Consider the following 24,624-nt stretch of genomic DNA (forward strand, 5'->3'; position numbering starts at 1 on the left):
TCCTGACAGCTTGCTTAATCAGCCGCATTAACTCAGAGGTTTTCAGTTATTAGAAGCGTCCTCTTACATGCCTTATTTGCTTAAAGGCCCAGGGGCCATGCCACCAAATTGGGGCCTCTAGCCATCCACTGAGGAGAGATGGCCTTCATTTCTCTGAAATGAAGACAATCGCTGTCTGTATGTGTTTGGGTTGGAGAGCACAGATAAGTGTCCTCTCCAACACATTTGCATCTCCAATACTCTACAGTGAGAGTGGCCCTCTCTCACCGCCACCTCCGTTGCCAGTCATGCCAAGTTACAGAGTAGGGGCTGCAAAGAAGCTTGCTCAGGCAAAGCATCTGGATGGACTGACTGGTAGGAGTCCCCTTTGCTGGATGGCTCACCCTGACCTCTGCCCGAAGCTGGAATCAAGACCAAGATGACATAGCTGTGGTCACACAAAGCTTGTTAACTACATCAGTTGTCTTTGTTTATTCAATAACTCTGAGCTACACTTATTTTTTAACAAGAAATGTGAACCACACTTTGTTTGAGATACTCCAGAAAGATGTAGCAATGTGGTTACCGTTTTATAAACTTTTAAATAAAACTGTTAGCAGTTCACAACTTTGTTTAAAGAACAATGGCTTGGAACATAGGCCTGTGTTCCCAAGACCCAGAGGACAGTGACCAAGGCAGAGAAGAACCCAGTACAGATCCGGCTGACCAAGGCCTGCTTTGCATGCCCAGGAATCTAAAAGTTAAGCTCAAGAGCCTTTTCCTGTTTTGCAGGAGAAGCAGTGAATTTGACCCCATTGCTTTGGTGATTTGCACTGATGTTCTCAGCTTGTTAGCTTTCATCAAGAAAACTTTCATCAAAAGAAACTCAGAAAAGCAGGGATGAAAACAGTCACCCCTGTTATTTTCCCTTACCCCCAAAACTGGCTGAGACTCACCATTTATAGCTTAGCTAGCTCAATATCTAGCTATTGCCATCCTTGTTTCTTCACTTCCATGTTTTTTTACCTCTATAGTTTATTCTCCCTGTAACAGCCAAAACCTCACCTATGCTTTAACTGTAATCTTTCTGTAAAAGTATCTGCCTTTATTTAACTTTCTGCTCATGGCATGATTTATGTATATAAGAGTCTTCATTTACAGATTGTTTCTTTTACTATACTTAGGTGTAGCTATTGTTCTCTTGGCCTAGTCTCGGAAAGGGTGTTCACAAGTAAGCATTGTTTAAGTCTCATACACTTTCCTCTAACAGCATACAAACATTTATGCCTATATAGATTTTTCTGGCCTATTGACAAGGCTGATTTAGTAGATAATGTATTCTCCTGCCAGAGCTTAAAGTTGAAATAACCTATAATACTGATTTGGGAGTGGCAACATTTGGTTCATAAGTACTCAGGAAAAACATGAGAAATAGGAATTTAGACTAGTAATATCTTTTTAGACACATGTTCTCACAACTCGGTTTAGCTCCCTGGAAGGCATTTCTTTTGGATCGACTACAATTCATATCTAACAGTTTCATAGCTTACAAGTAAGACTATTATTAAAATGTTAACTAATTCTGTGGCAAAAGGGACTTCCAGGAAGGTTCAGTAATCATTGAACAGGTTGGTTAAAGGGCTGTAAGATTAACCGAAAACATAGCACTTCTCATGTACCCTTTAAGCAGAATTGACAAAGTATTTCCTAGAGATTAATGGCAGTCTGAGTTAATAGGCTGAGGGAAGGTCATTAATCCTTACACAAAGGTAGTCTGGAAAGTAGAAATGAAAAACAACTGGTAGGTCAAGCTGATGCAATCCCAGGAGACATTTCAGAAGACCAGTTCCCTTTTCAGAAGCCCATGCTTATTACTGTTGTCACTCTCCTTCTCCACACGGCATGCTTCATACTCAGGCTGTTAACCTCCTGGGGTGCAAGTAGTTTTTTGAAAGCAGCTTATAAGTTCTCCTTTTATCAAACAAAATTTTTTTTTTAATCAACGAGCTTTCTTTTCTCACTTCAAACTTAGAAACATTATCTTGGAAGTCATTCAAATCACGTAGCTTCTCACCATCAGACAGTATGGACAGAAAGTTGTGCCTGGGAGTCTAGAAGTCAAGGCAGTCAGATTATACCTCCTAGGGGTTTCAATTAGATAAAATATCCATATGTGCTGTGTATAGCATATGGAGAAAATATGAAATTACTGTCAATAGTAGACTAGGATTGATGGAACAATCAGATACAGATACCACATAGTAAATCAGAAGAGGTTGACTTATCAAATGGACACAGCAACAAGTCAGTACAGTCAGGTTACCATTATAAGCAGAGGTGCAAGCTTCCAGCTGTGGAATACTCTCCAGGGATTTACGCTTGCAGATGATCATGTCAGACTGAAAGCTCGGTCCTCTTCCAGGCCAGCCTAGGCATGACTGATTCTACATGTAACCTAATCTGGATCTGTTCCAAGGACCCCCCTGCCCCCATCTAGCCAGATTTATTAATCTCAGGATTATGCAAGATATATTTTGGCCTCAGGGGCAAGAAGGACTCCAGCAGAAATGGGGGTAATGGTGGCAGATGATCTGGAGCCACCCATCTGGAACCTACACCAAGAAACCCCACTTTGACTCTTTACCCAAAGAAAGGTTGAGAGCTGGAGAATGATTTCTTAGTTGAAAAAGATCTGCCTTCATGTATGGGCATCATTTTCTCTAACTGTGTGTCCCTGGTAAGGGCTGTAGGATCCAGAAGCATGTGCATGCTTACCTGGCCTAAGGCATGTTGCTCACCTTCCTGCTGTAAATGTAAGCTTCTTTTTGAATGCTTTGGATGAGTTATACCCCATCTGATTCACTCAAATGGTTTCTGACTGGTGGTTGTACTACTCCTAACCTAATGCTCTGATCCCTGTAGTATGTTTTCATACGTCTGGAAAATTTAAGATGCCAGAAGTTATATTGCTGCTTTTTAAAAATATGCAGAAAGTTAATGAGATAACAGAAGTATGCTAAGGGAAACTCTGAGAAAAATGTTTTCTGGTCAGCAGATGAAGGGAGCCCCACTACAGTGGTGACTGGCATTTTGCCACCAGTGTGTATCTGATCTAAGTCTCAAAGAATAAATACTTGTGGATTTTGTTACACAGCCAAGAGATATAAATTTGGAGCTACCAGTTCAAAATGCTTAGTGCTGCAGGTACAGGTGAAAATCTTTATATTCTTCCATACAGTTAAAAAAAATAATCCTTGTTTTATATACAGATTAATTCCACTAGACCTAGCTGGACCTTTTGAGTTTCTTGACAACTGAAATTGCCTTTTAGAGAGGAACTATCCAGACGTAGATGGGAATATAATAGAATTCTGTGCTGAAGAAACTAGGTTATTTAGGTCATGATTGCAGTTTTATGATGCCATCTGGGAAAATGACAAAGTACATGTGGGTTTTAAGTAAACTAAAGTTTTTCTCCCTTCAGTGAGCATTATAGCCTCTTTTGACACTTTGTTGGTAGAATTTCTGAACACTTTGTTTACTTTGAGAGTGGTGAATCCACGGGTGTGTCATGATTTGGATTGGAGCTTTTCTTCCGCACATTTGGCAGGTATTTAATGCATTAGTACAGTCTTTCTGAAACTGACCTAACCACTTAACGATAGGCTAGTAAAACTTGCAGTCTTGTGAGTATAAATGCTGTCTTTTTTAAATTAGGAAAGAACAAATAAAACCCTGTTGGAAATTCCTTGTTTTAAAAGGAGTAATTTAATGCTCTACTGTTAACATTCTCCCAAGGTACTATTACATAAATAACTACTGCGAGACAGGAAGAGTCATTTCCCATTCTGGAATAATTTGCACGTTTAGGAATTTCATTGTCTCCTCAGAATCCTCTGGACTGTGAGGCCAGAAATTAACACTTTTTTGATTATGGAACCTTCATTACATGATTTAAATGTTATGGTAGAAGATAGCAAGAGAATTTTAAAATAAAATAAAAAATTACTTGCTTAGGGCCAGAGAACCTCAGGGAAGGGAAAAGGACATTTCTACCTTTTTAACATCGGTCAAGAAAATTTCTGGTTTACATTAATAATCAATTTTCTGGGATTTTTCTTAATTCCAAAATCATGAAATGAGGCATTTTAAATTCATACCTGTCCATGGATGTGTAGTCTAGAGCATTGGTTCTTAACTTAGGGGCCCAAAGAAAATACATGATTCAAATGCCAGTTCCTTTTATTTCTAGATGACGTTTCTAGCCCATGGCTTCTTAATTTGGTCCAGGGAATCCAAAGTTTTGTGTTTGTGTGCAATCTAAGTAGGTCTTACAGCATTTTTCAGCCTGAACTGACCACATTGTCAAGACTGATTTTTTTTTTTATAGACCCAGTATATAGCACCATGGTGGGAGTTTTCTATATTAATGATAATGATAATAACGGCCTCTCATTATTGACCACTTATGTGCCACTAACTGTGCTTATTACTTATCAAGGCAGGTACAATTCTTATCTGCATTTTATGGCTGAGGAAACAGGAGGCTTTAGAGGGTAACTTGTTGAGGAACACACAGAAATGGAATTAGAAGCCAGTTATGCCATCTGGAAAAATCTATGCCCTTAGGCATTAAACGCATTGTGGTACATTCTGGTTTTGACTCTGATTTTGTTTGATATTCACGTATTCAATTCAAACAGTCCTCACTGTATTCTAGTGGTTGGACATTGCTCTGTATCTAGATGCTACTGTGTTACAATTCCGAGATCAGCATTGGATTACAGGACCCAGGACAGTGTCTGGCACTCGTTTGTTTGTTACATAACTAAGTAAGCAAATGAACAAATGTATGCCTCTTCCAAACATGGCTTGGGTCTTCTTTTGTGATACACCTCATGCTCAGCACAGTGTGTGGTTGTGGTGGCTGTTGTTTTTGACAAATAGTATGCTTGCTATAATGTCTATCCGAATACTAAAATCAGATCATATTCCCTTGTAACTGTATATCTGTCAGAAGCCAGCAGCTTCTGACCAGTTTCGCAACATGACATTTGGAAGGCAGGTACTTGGAGTTTATTGCGTAGTTTTTGGTCCCATGGCTTTTTCAATGCAGTTTGACAGTCAGTATTATACAAGAACAGAGTTGAGTTTTCTGGGTTCTACAGGATGATCATTTTAACTGTCTCTTAGAGAAAAAAAAACAAAACAAAAACACCTATTTCTCCACCACTAACTTTCTCAGGCCTCAATTCTTCATCTGTAAATCAAGATGGTTGGACTCTATTAGTCATTTTGAAGGGTTCTTTTCTTTTACGTGTTTCAATAACCTAAAAATTTTTTTTCAATGAAAATCTACAAGAATTCCATCCAACACTAAAGCAGAATACGCTGGTCGAAGTGGGATTCTCTCAATATATAGAGCCACACAATAAGGTAATGTTTTAAAATTTGAACTACTAACTGCACCTGCTTAGAATCTAAAACTGAAGTGGAAAACATAAGGCTTAACCCCACATGCTCCCTGACCAAATGCAAAGGTTCTTAAAATAGCTTCGTTTAGAGATGTTAGTAGCAGCTGAAACAAGGAGCTGGTGTCCCTAGTCACAACCTGTCAGTTTAATATCATGGCTCAGAAGCAGCTGCCTCTGTATTTTTTTTTGTTTCAGGGCCAGGAACAGCAACTCTAAGGAGAAGCACAGAAGCAGCTTTATCTAGTTTGCTATCCTCCCCTGAATTCCAGTTTTCTAGTCAAGTGATTGTCCCTAGATCCATCATGAAGATACATGTCATCCATTTCAAGCCACAGATAGAGAAAAAAGTATCTAAAAGCCTCCAAGGAATTACAACAAACTTTAAATACATGTACAGGAAGTTCCAGGAAGAATGTAAAAAAAAAGAAAGAAAGTCGTGTATTTGCTTGGTCATAGCTAATAATAGTACTAGCTATGTGGCTTAACTCTCAAAATCCATCAGAAAAACCTTCTGTGTTCACTGCTCTGCTCAGCTCTGTATAATTCTCCATTACCTGTGCTTACCATTTTTCCATGTAGAGTATTTTTTCTTGTGAGTTTTTCCTCTTACCCATGATAAACTGCTTCTTCAAACAGCCTACTTATGCTTGCACCAGAAGCAGGATCTGGACTGGGTGGACAATGGTCTGATCTGATGTGACAGTGTTTTATGTTGCTAGGCTGGTGGCACTAACCAGCAGTGTAAAATTCCATGTGCATTTTGCATGTAGGTGGATATACTAATATACTATACTGTTCCTGTCCTAAACAGTCACAAACTTTTTAAAATCTTATCACTCAGAATAATTTTTTATTTGATTACAATAATATTAGGAGTCAGTTCAGAGCTTTACAGCCCAGTTTGCCATATTCTACTTCATCATTCCACCCAAAAGAAGAAGAAAAGGTAGCAGCTTATATCTCTTTAAGCAACTAAACTGATTTTTGAAGGGCCAGAAGGAAAAACTCTAGGGTAAGGACCTAGAAGGGCAATGGAGGCAGGAAGAGGGTGGTGGAGGGAGGCATGAAACGTTCCTCTATCTGCATGGTTTCCTGTTTGCTAATACCACTTTCAAACAATAGGTCAGGGCTGTGAGTACTCATGTCGAAAACACAGAATTTTTCTAGTCCTTTATTTAAGAGATTACCCCATGAGGCTGTGCATTAGAGAAAACATTAGCTGGGCTAGTCCCTTAAATAGTTTATCCATCTGCTGAACAGGGAACGGTAATACCTGCCTTTCCTACAACATAGGGTCAAGTGAGTAACTGATAATGTGAGTTTCATACACAGTATAAAACACCTTGTAGGTATAAAATGACGTTGTAATAAAAGTCTCCTCGACCAAGATGAGAAGCACAATAGGCCTGCTTTTTCACTGTGGGCCCCAGTGATTGACCGTCAGATTAAACAGAAAATCTTGCACTACTGTCAGATTTGAACCCTAGACTTCTAAGAGGCTATAATACAAATTTTCTTCTGTCTTCTTTAGAATTCCTGTCTGACCCAATTCTGAAGAAGCAGATGGTATTAGTATGTGAGTTTTTTGTCTAACATCTATAGCTTGCACTGAAATGTCAACATCCCTCAAAGAAGGCTCAAGTATTTACACTCAAATGTGTTTTCCAATTCAATTATTTGATGCTGAGATGGTATCTAAAATTGTCTCCATATCTATGTTGAACAACATGCACAATATACAGATTCAGATCACTAGTAATCAGACTCTCTATGCAGATTCCTACACTCAGGGCATCTGGAGACCATGTTTGCCTCATTCACTGTTATAGTCCCAGTAATCAGAACAGAGTAGGCATTCTAAATAGTTGATGAATGAATGAACAAATGAGCAAACAAACTAAGCTATTACTATAAAAGTGTTCCCCTAATATAACTAAACAAACTTATTGTGTGTTGCTGGTAGGCACTAGTTCTACCCTAAGGAAAATAAAAGCTACTAGCACTTTTTCCTTAAATGTTTTTTAAAGTAACATATTAGAAAGGTGAAGCGGGTATTATTACATTGGTAATGAAAATTTTGCTTTAGGTTAGGACATAGAATAATACGGTCTGTAATCGGAAGAAAAGAAGATAGAGCCCCTTACTTTTAGGTTTGTTGCATCCTTGGACCTGCCTAACTCTTGGCAAGTTGCAATGGCAGTCTCCTACAATAATGCTCTATTAAAGGCACCATCATTTTGATGGCACAATAAAATATCTTCATCTCCATTGCCAGCGCCACTACCTAAGACCAAGTCTTGACTAAATTTATTACTTAAATTTATTGCTAATTTATTGCTTAAATAAAGTTTAAGCAAAAAAGGCAATTACACATGAACTTTAATAGAAGGTAAACTCTAAAATAAATTGTCACTCACTTTTAAATAATGCATGCTTTTCTTTGCTGCAGAACTTTTACAGAGTATCTTTGTATGGGTTAGTATAAGAACCCAAACCCCACACTGCTTTGGGAAATTACTTAGAAATTTCTCATTAGAGTAGACCTTAATTACCCAGGTGGAAAGAGCCCATGAATATTATTGCTGCCTTTAGAAATTTTTATTAACAAACAGCTCTTACAGTATTTATGCTGATTTTTAATTAAGCATAATGAGAGTTTCATAATAGTGTCAACTGATAAACATAGAGAAATATTTACTTGGAATATTTGGCTTTGGGAGATAGCAGATTGATAAATCAGAAAATGTCATCACAGGAAAAACATGTTTAACTGTAGCTAAAGGAACATTGCCGTAATTTCAATGCATTCTCTAGTATTAACTACACCATGTTCTCCTTTATACAAATCTAATACACATGTGGAATATGGTAGTGTAAACAGTGTATGTGTTGCACCTCTTCTATTCCTTCCTGAGATGTGAACAGATAATGAATAAAGAAAGAGATGTAATCATTAATTGGTATGGAAAGAAAAAAGAATAACTGAATATGTCACAACCATTTTAACTGAACACATACCCCTCTTCAATGGAGGTCCTATATACACAACTGTGCAGCCACCCTAAACATTGAATAATCCTCCCATTGAGGAGTACAGTGAGCAGAATTTTCTGTGATATCATTTGGCAGCAGCCTAGCATCATTTCCCATTTGTATCCAGATGTGATGTGCCCATGGATATCCAGTCATCTTCTGTGGGGTGTTACAAAACAAGTTCTTGATAGGTGTCTCCCAAGACTTCTCAAAAACCTTACCTCAGAAACCTGCTTCTGTTCTCTGGCTCTCATTCATTAAATCTTAACATCAACAGAAGGTAAACAAACAAAAGAAAAAAGATACAATCTAGTTGCCATTTGAAGATGTTAGTTTCTTCCACTAATCTTTCCATGAAAAGAGAATTCTTCCTCTGCAATTTAACCTATTCAGTATACTTCTCCATTTTCAACACATTGTGATGATTTTGACATGGCATATTGAACATTCACATCAGCTTACAAAATCAAGCTACTAAGAAGGAAAGCATTTATCCAAACATACTTTTTCTTTAATCTTTGACTATTCATCTTACTCTTAACAGAATAACAATTTAAAGTTTCATTTTGGCTTTCTTTCATGTGTATCACTTTAAGTTTAGTAAGTAAACTTACCTACTGTCAGGATAGTTCCTCTATTTTGCAAGCAACTCTTAGTCATTTTAGCCTAAAAGTCATCATCTGTCAAGAGCTCTTAATCACACTACATTCCCTTGCATAATATTCACAAGATCCTACTTCTGGAGAGTGGTGTTGGCCACTCCTAGCTGTTGAATAACACAGAAACATCCCATCTTCTCAGCAAGGATGAGGACACTTAGCTTACCGTGCAGGTACCTTTGCTGATCACGCCTGGTAATTCCTTCTTCTCATCCCCGCCAAAATCCAACAGTGGAACCCAGGACCAACAACAGCGTTTTCTTCTTCTCTTTTTGGACACCCTCTCAGTTTTTGTTTTGTAGGCTTGAAAGCCACCGAGAGTTTGCACCCAGGGGCCAGTGATAGCTCTGCAAAGGAGAGGCAGTGGAGAGCCCAACAACAAGTGGGCCCAAACACTAAATATTGCCCTCTTTCCTCTCCGGGCAGTGTCCTTCATGCTCTGAAGACAGGCAGCCTTACCAAAACCCTTACCCCACAGCTTGCCAGTCTCTGTGGAAGAAAGGGTCTAACTGGACTGGGCTGCAGGATGAGGTGACCCAAAAGCCAGGAACCATCTGCCCAGAGCAGACAAGTAGAGGCACGCACAGGCTCCGTGAGCACGTCTGTGTGTGTGCATGTGTCTGTGTGTGTGTGTGTGTTTGCATGTCTGTGCCCAGCAGCTGCTCTCCAGATTAGAAGACACCACTCTTTGGCCAGCAACTCTGAAACACCCTCTTGGGTAATTTTAAATTCATGTGCACATCTTGGCTAAGAGTAGAAACTTCCCAGGCACAACCTGGGTCCCTTTCTTTGCTGTGTTGCTACCCCAGATATACTGTGAACCACAGACAGCAGTGCTAGCACCTGAGGAACAGATGCCCAGATGGACATTAAATTGCACCTCATTTTGTACCCTGCAGCCACGAATCGATGGAAGCCTTGTTTGAGATTTAAGTAACAAGGGCATGACCCCTTCTTGGACACTCATAACTCAAGGCACTGTAAACATTCGCTATTATTAACACTGTGTTGGACTCAAACTGGAATGCCTGCCTGTTCCATTTAGTGTCACAGGAGACATGAGGGCAAAGTGCTGAGGAAACTCTAGAGCAACATCAGAATGCATGGTGGTATGTTTATCATTTATTATTATTATTTGACATTTTGTTTTATATTATTCAAGTGTTAAGAAAAACTTCATGCTTTGGATTGCTAAAATTTGAAGCATCTAATTTTCTTTAAGTAGCATCACTTGTTCAGATTGAGGGGTTGGAGAGAAGGGAGGAGTTTGTTCATTTATTCAACAAATGTCTATTTCGGCATCCATTATGTATCAGATTATCTACCAGACATGCCTACCACCTGCCCAGTGCTCAAGTCATGCATTATCTAATTTAATACTCACAGCATCCCTTTAAATTAGTCCTACTCCTGGTGATCAAATGAGAAAACCAAAGATCAGAATAATTTCATAACTTCCTAGGGTCTCACAGATGATAGATAGAAGACTGAGGATTCAAAATTGAATCTGAGTTACTCCAGAGCCCATGCTCTTTATTTTTAATTTTTAACATCAAAATAATTTCAGACTTATAGAAAAGATACGAGAATAACAAAGAATTTCTATATGCTCTTCACTCAGGTTCTCCAATGTTAATCATTTTACCACTGGTTGTATTCTCTGTCTTTCTATCTCTCTCTCTCTCTCTCTCTCTCTGTCTCTCTCTCTCTCTGTCTATTTCTCTCTCTCCCTCTCTCTCTCTCATCCTCCTTTCTATCCCTGTGAGTTTATTTTGGTGTGTGCATATATTTTTCTGAATTAATTTATATTATATACTTTAGTGTGATTATCTTAAAAATATAAGTATACTCTTCTACATAACCACAGTATAACAATTACATTCAGTAAATCAACTTTACTTTCTAATCCATAGATCCCATTCAGCTTTTCACCAAATGTCTCAATAATATCCTTTATAGAAAAAAAAATGTTTTTTTCTTTTGGCCCACGATTATGTGTTGCATTTAGTTGTCTTGTCTCTACTTTCCTTCAATCTTGAACAGTTCTGTAGTTTTCCTTTTTTGTGTGTGACTTCACATTTTTGAAGAGTACATTTTGTAGAATGTTCCTCAGTTTAGATTTGTGTGATGTTTCCTCATTGTAAGATGGACATTGTGTATTTTTGTGGCAGGAATACTACAGAAACAATGCTGTATTCTTCTTAATCATATCAGGAGTCACATAAATAGAGTTAGTCTTGTAATCAAACCCACTTGCTTAAGGTGATATCTATTAGATTTAGTCACTGTAAAATTATAGTTTTTCCTTTTGCAGTTAATAAATATTTTGTGGGGAGATACTTGGAGACTAGGTAAACATACTGCTCTTAAATAAACTTTCTTAGTGTGAAGAAGAACATTCCCTTCTCCTCGCTTATTTTTTTGTTTCTATCAACATGAGCTCATAAATTGCTGTTTTATTGAATGAGTTATAACTCACTAATATCATTATTTCTTTTAATGCTCAAATGATCTCAGATGTGGCCCTCATGTTTTTCTGAGTACTTTCTTACCTTCTGGTAATAAAATGTTCCATAAGCATGTTGTACGTTCTCTGCCCAATTCTGGAATTAGCCATATCTTCAAGAAGACCTCCATCCATTATGGAAAATGGTATTTAGAAACCAAGATCTGGGGATTGTGTGAGCTCATTGCTTCCAGGCCCTTTCAGGTAATAGGCTAGGAAACACAGACACACACACACACACACCTATATCTATTGCTCTATTTATATTAAAGACTATGAGATCACACTGATAGCTCTATTTCCAATCTAACACCATAGAGGCAATCTAGCTTTTAACCCTTTCCATACTTGTAACTCCCTTCCCCAACAGTGAGAATAAGGTGGTTTCTGTTATCTGTTATCCTCAGACTACTTATATATTTGCTCATTGCCCCTGTGGGTAAGGGCCCCTTTGGCCCTTAGTCTTTTTGGCCCCATCATCCCTGATTTCTCAAGGAAAAGGAAAGGAAGTAGTCAAAATTTTTTAAATAAAAAAGAAAAGGAAATGATGAGAGTAAGAGTTTCATGTTCTTTCTATACCATAAAGTATCTGTGTCTTCATGGCAAGGTAGGTATTCGAAATCATCATGCAATCTCTGTGAAGGCGTAAAGATGTCATGGAAACAAAAGTTTATAAAGACTGAGGGAAGAGTTCAATTATTTATTCACATAAATAAATAATTGCCATGTGTCAGGCACACTGAAAGATAGACATAGCCCTTGCCCATGTGAACCTATAATCTAGTGGATTATTTTTATTATAGTTGCTATTTATTATGTTACACTTTGGCAACACTACATTAAGTACATTAAGCACTTTATTTATGTTATTTGATTTTAATTCAGACAGAAACCCTATGGGAGAAATAGTCTTTTTTTCCAACTTTACAAAAAACAGAACAGAGGTTTTGAAAGATTAAGTAATCCTTCCAACATCACTGAGCTAATTAGTAAGAGACTAGGATCTGCATTCAGTTTAGTCTGACTTCTAAACACTAGGGCTCTAGACACTAGGGCTATGTGAGAAAAAAATAAGGTGGAATTATTCATCATGGTGGCATCCAGAAGGAATCATGATTTATGAAATCTTGAATGCAAACTCTCCTATAGAACTGTGCTATCCAGTACATTAACTGCTAACCACATATGGTTATTAAGAGCCTAAAGTGTGGCTAATTCAAATGGATATATGCTGTAATCATGAAATACACAGCAGATCTCAAAGACATTAGAAAACAACTAATGTAAAATATCTCAGTAATAATTTGTATATTCATTGCAGGTTGAAATGATAACACTTTGGATATATTGGGTAAAACAGATACACTATTTTTTTTTTTTTTTACCTTCACAATAGCCAAAAGGTGGAAACAACCCAAATGTCCATCAACGGATAAACTGCAGTATATATATATATACACAATGGAGTATTAGGCTTAAAGAAGATTGAAATTCTGATACATCCTACAATAGGGATGAACCATGAAGACATGTTAAGTGAAATAAATTAGGCACAAAATGACAGACACTGTTATGATTCCACTTATATAAAGTACCCAGAATTGTCGAATTCATAGAAGTAGAAAGTAGAATAGGGTTATCAACAGCTGGTGGGAAGGAATGATGGGGAGAATAGTTTAATGGATATAGAATTTCATTTGAGGATGATGGGAAAGTTCTGGAAATAGATAGTAGTGATGGTTGCATACCAGTGTAGTTGTACTTTATTTCACTGAATTGCACACATGAAAAGGGTTAAAATGGTAATATGTTCTGTATATTTACTATGATTTTTAAAAATTGGTTTTACCATTTCTAGAAAATTTAACCTAACATACACGGCTTATATCTCTATTAGATAGCATTGCTATAGTATTGTATTATTAATACAGAAAAATTAGTTATTTCTTAAACTCTTCCCTTTTCACATGGCATATTTAAGAGCTTTTGAGATATTAAATGATCCTAAATTAGACTTTTCATCTCTGATCAGTCAGCTTTGAAAGAGTTACAGGACAGCTTTTCACTTACAGTTGTATTAGTGACATAGACTTTTGAAATGAACTTTATGAAACACTAGCCATTTGTTGTTTTAATAGTTCATTTTCCAGTTTCAGAGTATCCATGCGGCCTCTGTTCAAGCACTAACATAATTGTCTCAGCCTATGTAGATCCTAAAATACAATTATCTTAAAATTCCATCGCAGTTTAAGCTTCCTTGGGTCTATGGATTGATATTAGTTCATCAGTTAACTTTCAAAATTTGACCCCTAGGACAGATACTCTTTCCCCTGCCTGTGGCCTTTCTGTCACAGCATCTACCCAAAATGGGCATCTGTATGGGGAGGAAATGAGGGACTGTATTGGACTGACTTATAGGTATCATCCTATAGATAACTGAAAGAATTATGAGTCCATAAGCAGAACACATTCTCTAAAGATGTCTCAGTCCCACCCGCTCAAAGGCGACCAAGCAACCAAGCAAAGAAGGGAAAATCAAGAAAACATTCCTAATCTTTTGGTGGTTGTGTTGTTGCTGTTTTTTTGTTTGTTTGTTTTGTTTTGTTTTGTTTTGTTTTGTTTTGTTTTTTGTTGACTCTCTGAGCTTCAGTTTCCTCCTCTGTGAAGGTATTGCACTGAAAAAGATGTCTTAGTTCTATTTTAGTACTTATATTATGTGAGTCTGTGAATTAATAACTTTAAAATGATTCAGGAAAGCCTAATACTGTGCTTTTTGCTGCATTTTACAAACAGTTATTACTGCACATATCTGCAAGGTGGTGACAGATATATATATTGCTAATTCTAGAAAATATGAGGTATAAATTAATTTGTCTATTATTTTGTTTCTATGAATTATAAAGGAAAAGTGAATTCTTGTAGCAGAGCTAGATCACAGGACATAAGTTTCCCCAGGCATGCCTACTTTTTCTTGACTCACATCCCAAATCCCATCCTTCCCACTGTCGCCTCTGTATTCTGGGTGGATCATGTAATCCTCCATAGTGCTCCCAAGGCACTCAGAGTTTAACCACACTTTACCCTCAATCCCATGTTACTGCAATTGCCAAGCATACTTGTCTCTCCCCGACTAATGGGAAGTTCTTGGAGTGCAGAGTGCACCTTCCACCTTTGCAGTTGCAGCCTCTGGCACATAGTCAATACACAACACATCATAGAATTGATGCATCTTTAAATGGATGAAGCACCTGACCTCTTTAGCCAAGTGAACAAAAGATGACAGTAGCAGCCCTAGAGGAAAGCAACTTCAGAACAGCATCTCACTGAGCTAGAAGGTAAAAAAAAATAAGAAAATTACACATATTAAACCAGTTAGTCATTTTTCAATTCCAGGGTTGTAAACTTTTGTCCTAACAGACATTTTACTAACAGCAAAATTGACAGTTAGAATTTCACATATTATCCTGTTCTTAATGTTCCTTAAGAGTGGGATTATTTATATGTAAAAGTGAAAGGTCTGGATAATCTATAAAATAGAGAAATATCTCCAAGTTTACAGGTTTATTTAGGAACTGGTATAATGAGGGGAGCTTCTCTCTTCCTTTGATGCCTACCTATAGGCAGTGTTTAGGTATTAGACATTTTAGAGCATCATAGTTTTCTCAAGTGAAAATGATAATAAGAGGTTAACTTTTTTTAAAAATGAGGAAAACATATTCTTGACCTCTGAAAATTGTTGTTGCAAATAATCTGTACTCTCCAGTTTCCAGGGACTATCTCTTCATGTTCTTCAATAATGCCAAAATACCAGGTGACAGCTGTTTTAGCTCTAAGACATTCCTCGAGTGGCCTATTTTGATGTCATTATGTAATGCTCTTCTTTGGCATCGCTATCATCGTGCAGTAGCCTTGTTGATATTTATCACTGCATCGCTTTCTTCCTTGTGTGCCCATAGTACTTTTCCAAACAGGCACTGGTTCTCTGAAATGTAGAGAAAAAGAGAGGGAAGGGATAATTCTAGCAACATCTCAAATTGGACCAATGTCTTCTCCTTGGCTAAAAGGTTCCTTTTGAACAGGAAAATACACGAGTTAGAAGTCTTTTTCCCCTCCCAGCCTCCTTCTGTCTAAAAATGCTATTTCATTCTAATCCTGTTTTCTGTATTAATTGCACATCTTATAAAGAGGTATTACACCAACCATGCTAGGTGTGGCACCTAGCTCTGTGCTAGGTCTTCGTCCTTTAAAGACAAAATAAAATGTTGTCCCGTCTCTGTCACTCAGGAACTCATAGTCTAATAGGAGAGGGTATGAAATTCTCATTTTAATAGGCTAGGTGTTCTAACGTAGGGCTGAGTAACCTGTTTTCTGAGTCTTCCTGAGGTGGAGGTCAGGGAGGCCTCACGGGGTGGGGGTGGGGATGCACCTATTTGAACTGGACACCTTGGGCAAGGAGCAGTAGGTTTCTGGCAGGAAAAGAGTAAGAAGGAGGGCATCCTAGGCAGAGGACACAGAGTCAACCCAGGCACCCTGGCAGGAAAGCGTAGGATGGCTTCAGCCCTGGCAGCTGCCCCTGTGCCTCAAGGACAGGGCTATGGCATCCAGCTTTGTACTCATGAAAATTGTGTGGCTCAGCTTTAACTTTGATACTACTGCGTGCCCTGTATTTGACATAAAGCCTTAGATAAACCACTTCAGTCACAGCTTCCCCAAAGTGATCCCTGAATTCAAGCAAACTTTTTTTTTTTTTTTAATACTTTAAGTTCTGGGCTACATGTGCAGAACGTTCTGTTTTGTTACATAGGTATACACGTGTCATGGTGGTTAGATGCACCCATCAACCCATCACCTACATTAGGTATCTCTCCTAATGTAATCCCTCCCCTAGCCCCCCACCCCCAACAGGCCCCTGTGTGTGATGTTTCCCCCCCTATGTCCGTGTGTTCTCATTGTTCAACTTCCACTTATGAGTAAGAACATGTGGTGTTTGGTTTTCTGATCTTGTGATAGTTTGTTCCAGCTTCATCCATGTCCCTGCAAAGGACATGAACTCATCCTTTTTTATGGCTGCATAGTATTCTACTGTGTATATGTGCCACATTTTCTTAATCCAGTCTGTCATTGATGGACATTTGGGTTGGTTCCAAGTCTTTGCTATTGTGAATAGTGCCACAATAAACATATGTGTACATGTGATGCTATTGTGAATAGTGCCACATTAAACATACGTGTGCATGTGTCTTTATCATAGAATGATTTACAATCCTTTGGGTATATGCCCAGTAATGGGATTGCTGTGTCAAATGGTATTTCTAGTTCTAGATCCTTGAGGAATCACCACACTGTCTTCCACAATGGTTGAACTAATTTACACTCCCACCTCAATCAAACTTATCCTGGTGCTCTGAGGGGGCCCCTGGTGTCACCTCAATGCATGTTTGTTGATGAAGGATGCTGGGACCTCAGAGGCTGGCCTCATGGAGGGGCTAGAAATAGGTGAGGCTGCTCCCAGAAGCAGAACCAGTAGCATATGTTACAAGTGAGATATTTCAACACTGCAAGGAGAATCTCGGCAGGTGGCTGCAGCACAATTCCAGGTGTGCTACTTGGGTTGGGGCCTGATCCCAAGCAGCAGATAGGGAATGAGTAGCAAGAGATATGGAAAGATAAGAATTATGCAAGGAAGCAGAACCCCATGCAAATAAACTCGGTGCTGAGCGGAGCTATAGTCCTAACAGAGAAATTAAATGCATGGAGGAAACCAAGGGAAAAGTTTGGGCCTATCCCTTGAGCAAATCAGGAGGTGACTGGAGAAAGACTGCTGTTCATGCTTTGTACAGGTACGCAGGACCCACTGCAGGGCTTCTAGAGATCTTCCCTAGGCAGTAAGACAATTCTAGACCTCCCTTTCTCTTGTGGGTGGGCTCCTGGTAACCTACAAGATTTAGTTTTGCTGGCTGAAGAACCACACAGGACACAGTGTGAAGACTCTGGGTCTTCCATTTTAGCCACTGGGCATGGTTGGAAAAATAAGACTAGCACCCAGGGTACTTCTTAGTTTCCAGCAACTCCATGATTTGGCAGCCTAGGCCAGAGCCAAATGGCAAAGTGACAAGGGTATTCCCCCTTAGGCCAGCTTCACAACAGCTCCCCAGGAATATACTGTGCTATTCATTCTTAGTGTTCTGGTGCTTCACGTTAAGTTTCTTTATAATTTTTCTTGAGTTAAGGAACACCATGCCACATACATAATAGGAACTCTGCTCTCAACCACAAATAGCTTTAAATTAGAAGGACTAACCCCTCTCCCCCTTATTCAAAATGCATTGTGTGCCAACCCTAGTGTTTTAAAACAATCGTTTTGAAATGTTCTAATTGCAGCTATACATCAGCTCTCCATTCTCTCAGCTTCTCAAGTCCAGTCAGGGTGGTCCTGGTTAAAATGAATACATGAAAAACCTCTAATAGTAATCTGGATTTATGGTAGTACAATAGTATTTATGGTAGTAAAAACAAAATATAAAGATGCCCTTCTTTATAAAACATTTATTATTTGCAATTATATTCATTTCATTCATCTATTCAACAATTATTTATTACATGTCCACTATGTCCAGGCATATCTTGAATACTGGGGAAATGATATTTAAAAAGCAGATGTTATTCGTCCGTCCTATCTTGGAATGTAAAGTCTATGGGAAGGATCAAATAAAAACAAGGTAACAAATCAGATAATAAGTACATCTTGTAATAGTGCTGCAATAGAAAGGAAGAGAAAATCGTGGCAGAGAATTGGGGGAGGGAGTGAACCTCAGATGTCAGAGGAGACCTCTCTCTGAAGAGGCGCCATTTAACCTGAGATGGGAGTGATGTGAAGGAGCTAGAGGAGGAAGCATTCAGGTCTGAGAACAATAAGTGTGAAGGCTCTGGGGCAAGAAAGGAGTTTGCATGTTCTAGCACTCCAGGATGTCAGCATGGGTGGGGTATTGTGGGCCAAAGAGGAGGCAGTGGATTGAAGGAGGAAGTAGGGTCCTGGTTGGGGGAGCCCTGCGGGTGGTACTAGGGAGTATGGATGTTATTTTAAGTATAAAAGCAAACTGCTGTGGAGTTTTAACCTGGAAGGTTACATGATCCCATTTACCTTTGGGAAAGATCTTTTTGGCTCTCATGTGGAGAATGGAAGGGTCCAAGTGGTTGCTGGGGGTCTAAGTACTGCCTGAACAGGGTACTCCCAGGCTGTGCTCTGGGTGGTCCCAAGGATAGTGACCTGGGAATTCATGGACTGCAGGCAGCCTATCATTAATTTTCCTTCACACGGCTCTTTCTCTAAAGGCCAAAAGCATTTCTCTCTGCCTGATGGTTAACAGAAGAAAAAGTGTCAGAAATGCTGTCTTTCAGGTGGGCCAGTAAGGTAGGTCCTGGCCCTAACACTTTGTACGGATGTCCTAAACCTGCTATCATTTTCACTTTGCAGGTTGGTTAAATTTATGCCAACTTCCCAGTGTTCTTCACCTTTGTTCCTGGTACAAAGAAGGTATTCAGTAAATATTCATTACATTAATTTCACTTGGATTTCCAGTGGCCTGGGTAGAGAGGGAGAATTAAGAGATAGCACTAGGGTCCTCTTTACCTCCTATGTGGAGAGAATGTATTTGTCAGGTGGTTACCATGGCTCTTAAAGTATTAGTATTTTCAGTCTATGGCGGATACAGTTCAGAACTGAACAACATGACTCCGCTACAATAAAAGGTGCTGTGTACATACAAAAAGTTTTTTAAGAGTATCTGGTTAGAGTTTAATGTGGCTGAAAATATTGCTATTTTTTTCCTGTTTCAGTTACTTGAATGTGGTTAAAAGTGTGCTTTGGAGAGTTTCCAAAATAAAAATTCTGAGGTGAGAGATATTTCAACCCCAACAATAACTTGAAAATTGGAAGTTGGACTAGCAACCATTTCTTCAACTGTCTTAACTCTGTCACCAGCACAATGATGATTCAATTACATGTGAGAAGTCTAGTTTCTGACCATTTAACTGCACACTTCAGCTACAGGCATCAGTCTTTCCCTTCTTTTCTTTCACAGTGAGTAGATTTAGGGGCAGAAATGAGAATAATGAGAGAAAGCAAGAGGCTGGGGAGTACAGGCCTTTCCACTGGCCCCCAGGTCACAGCTGGTGACCCTGACCTTCTCAGCGCCTCATGTGATTAGGAGCCTGCAGCAAACCAGTCACAGGGTAGGTCCTGGTTCCCTCCCTGTCCTCACAGTCCTCACCACAAGCACCAATAGCCTTTCTTGAACATTAAGGACATCCTAGAAGAGGAAACACATCCCCAAATGGCAAAAGGCCACGTGGACCCATGTGAGAAGAAAGGGGACAGCACTCCTCAGCGAGGTAGTAGACACAAGGCTCTAGGGACAAGACCTGGCACTGTGTGCTGTCTAGCAGCAGCAGCAGCTACTGCTGCTGCTCTTTTTATGATTGATGTCAATGGTGTGTGAATTGATTAGATGTATATGCGTTCACATGTCAGGTGCTAACTCTCAGATCCCCCTGTTTTCACTCTGTACCTCATCCCCACCAGCCACTCCCGCACAATCCCTCAGGCACTGCTTGATGCTTCCCTTTAAGTAAGGGCTGTTTATTCTCTGTATTTCAGAGCTGCCCCGTTCACAGTACTTGCATTATTCCAATATCTCCATTTGGCAATTGCCATTTCTTCTTAGTGCCGCTCCAAATCTCTTTACTGGGAGAGGTCAGTCTTTGGAAGTGAAAGAAATATATAAATGCATCATTCTAGCCACACCATTTATTCCCTGGCTTCCTCCTCTTTCCCATAGGGAGGGTGGTTTTATTATCATGTTACTCTAATGCTTCTCATGACGGAACGTAACTCAATTTCTTCAGTCATCTTTTGCACTTCACTGAAGAGTCTGGGATCTCAGGTGCTTCGTTTTGTTGGAAAGGGAAGAGTAGGACACATCTGATCCCTCACTCAGAAAAGCAGGAAATAATCATTTTAGTTAGGGGCCTGGGAGACACATCTGTTTGCAAAAGGAAGGAGTTGCTGTTTCTCTGGCTGTCTGCTATCTTCCATCTATCCCTAGCCCACCCTTGGAAGTCATAGCTGAGCATCTCTCAGTGAAATAAATGTTGTAGTAGATCAGGTAATTAGCAGGCAGAATTATGTTTGAGCTGTAACCTAACTCTAATCGCTGACCTCAGAGAATTAATTTCATATGACATAACACCTTAGCTGTGTGCTGGCTTAAAAGTTTCCACTTGTCTCTCTCTTTTAGCTAGATTGCATTTTCTATTTCTGGGTTTGTCATGTTGATGAGTCAGGTGGCCCCAGAGTCTTCCTGTGGATGAAAGGGACATCCTGACTTGGACATATTTTCTACAGATGTAAATTACAAAAAGGAAAAACTCTGTGTCCTTTTTTTGGCATAAAAGTAAGGGAAACTGGAGGGTTTAGTGAGGAAAGTATAAACTAGCCAGTGTAAATAAACTCTAGCCCTAGGGCATGAATGCAGCAAGATGTACAACAGAGAAAATGGTACTCTGGAATAATGCTTTTCTATATTAAAAACAGCCATTATAAGGAACTTGTGGTATAATGGATCATGTTAATATTTGCCACCAAGTTAAAAAAATTTACAAAATAAGATATAACATCTGTCTGATGATCTATGTATTCCTGTGCCACAGTGAGTGGCTTTATCTCTTCCCCTGTAGTACATGTGGAAATTGTCACTCTACCCATATCCCTGAGTCCTAGAACAGTTCCTACAACTAGTGGGCTCACTGGGGTCTCACCTGCTTTGACTTCCGTAATGGAATTTGCTATATGAGTTCAGAGAGATAGTATGCTTTTCATGTTTTTTTAAAATTCACATAGTGAATTATCTTGTATACTGAAAAGACAGTTGAAAACCAAAACCACCTTTGAAGACCTAGTTTCGTTTAATAATCAAAGGAAGCTACTGTGCGTTATGCCAAGTTGTAATTATTATGAACCTAAAATAGTTGTACTTCTCTTAAGTAATTGATTGTTTTGTCATTGTCATTTTAGCTTATGCATACTATGAATAGTGACCAGGTTTCCTTTTTCACATGGGTTCCTGCAAATGTAGAATCAAATTTGTGCCCCATCAGTAGCAAATGTCTAGGCCATTATATCTTTATCAGAAGTCTTCGATTCATTTCAGGTCCAATTCTTATTTTTCTTTCATATTCACTCCCACTTTTAATTTATACAGTCTTCTTTTTTTTTTTTTTTTGTAACCTTGAAAGCTGCCTTAAATTTTTTTCTAGAATAAAATGATCTATAGTTAACTAAGAGCTAGATATTGAAAACATGAAAGAAGAAAGTTGGGCAGAGAGAGAACTAAGGAAGGAAAGCAGACAGGCAGGCAGCTATGCATGTCTCAGTCACTTAACCTTCCTAAGTCTCAGTTTCAAATCTGTAAATTGCTGACATCCAGCGTATTTGTGGGACTCACAGTCATTTTTAAATAATGAACATGAACACACTTTGTAGTAGAGCTCTGTGTAGCTTTGTTGTGATTATTTTAAAGCCATTTTCAATTGAGGCAATTCTCCATTGCCAAACCCTTGGCCTAATCCTCATTCATCTCTGTCCAGTAGAAAGCACTTCCCTAGGGAGCAGGGCCCAGGCTCTTCTGAGAGCTTTCCATGGGTCCAGCCAAGAACCCAAATCCTTACAGCACATAGAGACAATGTCATCTCTCCCACGATGGCTCTAAAACCTCTAAGCCTGACAGAGTTCTGTACCTTAGCTGTTCCCGGGCTAGGAAATCTAATTATCTAGCTGCAAAATAGCTAGCCAGCAAATCCTGTTTACCTCAGTATCTCAGTATCATCTAGGAGATTTGGTGAGGACATCTGCACAAAATTCCCCAGTCAGGGACCTTCCACCCCATATATAGTTCCCACTGGGATTTGGGGACCCCAAGAGCATCCCATCTCCCACTTAGAAACTTATGGGGCCATCATCTCACTGCTTACCTAATCCCACAATTAGAACTTCTTGACAAAGGAGTCTGTGGAATGGAGGGCGTGGAGACAGACCTTAGTGATCACTGTTCAGCTGCTGTTACTAGTGATCTTGTTAGAAATAGTTCTGCTTTCAGGTGAAGGGAAGCAGGAAGAAAGGCTGGTAAGTACAGCCAAATGATCCATTATTGTCAGTCTAGCTATCTTCTTAAAGTAGATTCTGATCAGGTAAAAGCCTCTCTTAGGTCCCATCAGTGCCATGATTAAAGCCAGACACCCCAGCAGGACAGGAGACAGCACATGAAGGAGGACAAGAATGAGAGTCTGCACTACTGTGTGAGAATGCTTGCTCTGCCTACACGACAGCCGAGGAACCTGGACCAGGCCCCGTGCCTTGTCAAGCCCGGGCTATGAAACCTGGAGATAATAATGAGGATTAAACTGTCCAGGCAAAGTGCTTAGCACAATGCCAGCCCTTCTCACATCTGTGACTTTGCACATGTTGTTCTGGAATGTTCTTTTCCTGGTCTGTGCACTGAACTTCTACCCTTCAACATCCTCTTGAGACTTGCCTCTTTCTTGCCTTTCCTAAAATACAGCAACAGATCCTCACCCAGATCTGTTGATCCTCAACAGATCCTCAACAGATCTACAGCAGAATGTAGAGTTCTATCCTTCTCTGCACATTTTATTAATTATCTTTGTCATAAGATTTATTATTAGATATTATTTTACTTCATTAAGACACCAAAAAAATTCAATTGATCTTAAAAATAAACTGATAACATATGGTAGAGAGATTGTTAATGTTTTTTGCAACTTTAAACACCATTAGAAATGTTATGCTGTGAAAGACAAGCCAATAGCTAAATGCATATTTTTAATTGAGTTAGAATTTACATTTATTGAGGTACTCACATCTTAAGTGTACTGTTCAATCAGTTTTGACCAAGACCTAGAACACTTTCATCACACCTAAAAGTTCCCTAAGATCCCTTCCCAATCAACCCCACCCCACCCCGCTACCCATACACACAGAAGCAACAGCTGATCTGATTTCTAACAGCATATGTTAATGTTGCCTACTCTAGAAGTTCCTATAAATGAAATCAGACAGAATGTACTTCATCCTATCTGCTCCTTTCACCCAGTAATGCTTTTGAGATTAATCCATGTTGTTGCATTTGTCAGCAGTCTAATCCTTTTATTACTCAGTAGCGTCTACTGTATGAATATGCCATTGTTTATCCATTCTGTCTTGTTGATAGGCATCGATCAGAATTTTTTTATTTTAACTTTTAAGTATCATAGAGTAAAATTGGCCTTTTTTTCTTTTGGCATACAACTATGAATTTTAATACATGTACAGATTTGTGTGGGTGCCACCACAATTAGTATGCAGACAGTCCCATGAAATAACTCCCTGGTGCTTCCCTTTATTGTACCCCCTACCACCCCTAGCCCCTACCTCACACCTGTTCTCCATCACTGTAGTATCACATTGCATTTTAATTGCTTATACACGTGTCTGTCTTTCCCGCTATATTGTCAGCTTCTCAGAGTAAGAACCACATCTTCTTCATCTTTCCTCCTCGGGGCTTAGCACAGTGCCTAGTACATAGTAGGTGCTCATTAGATTTTTGAGGGATAAATGAATGAATGTCCATGTGACCACATAATGAGTCCTTTAATAATTTCTAGTAGGGAAGGGGAAGAAGAAGGTTGAAGGAAACCAACATTACCTTTGCTCTTTTAAAGAAAAATTTAGGTTCTTTTTTCACAGCAATAATGATTTTATGATTTTAAGAAATTTTAAAGAGTGCTCTCTGGTAATTGCTACTTGAGAGGATATGTTAAGTCACACAAAATAGTAATCTCTCCGTAAAAGGAGTTCAGCAAATATTTATACTAAAATATTACTGCTGATTAAGTTTGGGCTTGAAAATTAAAAGGAAAA

At 39.0% G+C, this 24,624-nt stretch overlaps 2 protein-coding genes and 1 long non-coding RNA gene across 4 annotated transcripts in view; 1 reads left to right on the plus strand and 2 right to left on the minus strand.

The window, feature by feature from the left end:
- The window catches only part of FILIP1L (filamin A interacting protein 1 like), a 279,663-nt gene extending 269,894 nt beyond the window's left edge, over positions 1 to 9,769 (minus strand). Inside the window, exon 1 of the mRNA XM_017891884.1 lies at positions 9,312 to 9,769. The gene's annotated coding sequence lies outside the window, so the exon portion shown is untranslated. The remainder of the gene's footprint in view (positions 1 to 9,311) is intronic.
- The window catches only part of CMSS1 (cms1 ribosomal small subunit homolog), a 384,490-nt gene that overhangs the window by 301,656 nt on the left and 58,210 nt on the right, over positions 1 to 24,624 (plus strand). The gene's annotated exons all lie outside the window — the stretch shown is intronic.
- Positions 12,389 to 24,624, minus strand: part of LOC108542074 (uncharacterized) — a 68,045-nt gene continuing 55,809 nt past the window's right edge. Inside the window, exon 4 of the long non-coding RNA XR_001889157.1 lies at positions 12,389 to 15,633. This is a non-coding gene — a long non-coding RNA (uncharacterized LOC108542074). The remainder of the gene's footprint in view (positions 15,634 to 24,624) is intronic.

This window comes from Rhinopithecus bieti, unplaced genomic scaffold, assembly GCF_001698545.2.
Source record: "Rhinopithecus bieti isolate Rb0 unplaced genomic scaffold, ASM169854v2 scaffold_20579, whole genome shotgun sequence".
Taxonomy (NCBI): Eukaryota; Metazoa; Chordata; class Mammalia; order Primates; family Cercopithecidae; genus Rhinopithecus; species Rhinopithecus bieti.